Here is a 2,400-nt window from a genome sequence, read left to right on the forward strand (position 1 = left end):
AGTCACAGCATATGCCCCCCAAGGAGTTAGGTAGTCACAGCACATGCTCTACTGTAGATTAGTAGCCAGACAGCACATGTCCACAGGTATATTGGTAGCCACAGCACATTCCCCTGAATAGATTGGTAGCCACAGTACATGCCGCCCTGTAGATCGGTAGCCACAACACATGCCCCCCTGTAGATCAGTAGCCACAACACATTCCCCCCTGTAGATCAGTAGCCACAACACATGCCCCCTGTAGATCAGTAGCCACAACACATGCCCCCCTGTAGATCAGTAGCCACAACACATTCCCCCCTGTAGATCAGTAGCCACAGCACATGCCCCCCTGTAGATCGGTAGCCACAACACATGCCCCCCCTGTAGATCGGTAGTCACAGCACATGCCCCCCTGTAGATCAGTAGCCACAACACATGCCCCCCTGTAGATTGGTAGCCACAGCACATGCCCCTGAAAAGATTGGTAGCCACAGCACATGCCCCCCTGTAGATCGATAGCCACAGCACATGCCCCCCTGTAGATCGGTAGCCACAGCACATGCCCCCCTGTAGATCGGTAGCCACAACACATGCCCCCCTGTAGATCGGTAGCCACAACACATGCCCCCATGTAGATCGGTAGCCACAACACATGCCCCCCTGTAGATTGGTAGCCACAGCACATGCCCCTGAAAAGATTGGTAGCCACAGTACATGCCGCCCTGTAGATCGGTAGCCACAACACATGCCCTCCTGTAGATCAGTAGCCACAACACATTCCCCCCTGTAGATCAGTAGCCACAACACATGCCCCCTGTAGATCAGTAGCCACAACACATGCCCCCCTGTAGATCAGTAGCCACAACACATTCCCCCCTGTAGATCAGTAGCCACAGCACATGCCCCCCTGTAGATCGGTAGCCACAACACATGCCCCCCCTGTAGATCGGTAGTCACAGCACATGCCCCCCTGTAGATCAGTAGCCACAACACATGCCCCCCTGTAGATTGGTAGCCACAGCACATGCCCCTGAAAAGATTGGTAGCCACAGCACATGCCCCCCTGTAGATCGATAGCCACAGCACATGCCCCCCTGTAGATCGGTAGCCACAGCACATGCCCCCCTGTAGATCGGTAGCCACAGCACATGCCCCCCTGTAGATCGGTAGCCACAACACATGCCCCCATGTAGATCGGTAGCCACAACACATGCCCCCCTGTAGATTGGTAGCCACAGCACATGCCCCTTTAAAGATTGGTAGCCACAGTACATGCCGCCCTGTAGATCGGTAGCCACAACACATGCCCCCCTGTAGATCAGTAGCCACAACACATTCCCCCCTGTAGATCAGTAGCCACAACACATTCCCCCCTGTAGATCAGTAGCCACAACACATGCCCCCCTGTAGATCAGTAGCCACAACACATGCCCCCCTGTAGATCAGTAGCCACAACACATGCCCCCCTGTAGATCGGTAGCCACAACACATGCCCCCCTGTAGATTGGTAGCCACAGCACATGCCCCTGAAAAGATTGGTAGCCACAGCACATGCCCCCCTGTAGATCGGTAGCCACAGCACATGTCCCCCTGTAGATCGGTAGCCACAGCACATGCCCCCCTGTAGATCGGTAGCCACAACACATGCCCCCCTGTAGATCGGTAGCCACAGCACATGCCCCCCTGTAGATCAGTAGCCACAACTCATGCCCCCCTGTAAATTGGTAGCCACAGCACATGCCCCTGAAAAGATTGGTAGCCACAGCACATGCCCCCCTGTAGATCTGTAGCCACAGCACATGCCACCCTGTAGATCGGTAGCCACAGCACATGCCCCCCTGTAGATCGGTAGCCACAGCACATGCCCCCCTGTAGATCGGTAGCCACAGCACATGCCCCCCTGTAGATCGGTAGCCACAGCACATGCCCCCCTGTAAATTGGTAGCCACAGCACATGCCCCTGAAAAGATTGGTAGCCACAGCACATGCCCCCCTGTAGATCGGTAGCCACAGCACATGCCACCCTGTAGATCGGTAGTCACAGCACGTGCCCACATTAAATAGGTGTCACGAACCCCGCACACCAGAGTCAAACACGGGGTCCCCCTACTCTATGGAGTCCCAGACTTTAGCCCTTAAGCTCCAAGCCATGCAAAACCAAACCAAAGAATTGGCTACAACCATCATATTTTTGAAGCTGTGGACGTTCATGCAAGTTATTGTCACTGTAATTTTTCAATTTGCAGTAAATTCTGTTTCCGAGCAGCAGACATTTATATCTTCATGACTGTTGTTATTTAGACCTTTATTCTTGTATAATTAATGGAGATGAAAAATGGAAATAAATAAAAAATAATTCCCTGCACAACGGAATTGCCTTGTGTCAGTAAGAGCGGCTGGAGCAGACAAGTCTATGCA

Source organism: Engystomops pustulosus, chromosome 10, assembly GCF_040894005.1.
Source record: "Engystomops pustulosus chromosome 10, aEngPut4.maternal, whole genome shotgun sequence".
Taxonomy (NCBI): Eukaryota; Metazoa; Chordata; class Amphibia; order Anura; family Leptodactylidae; genus Engystomops; species Engystomops pustulosus.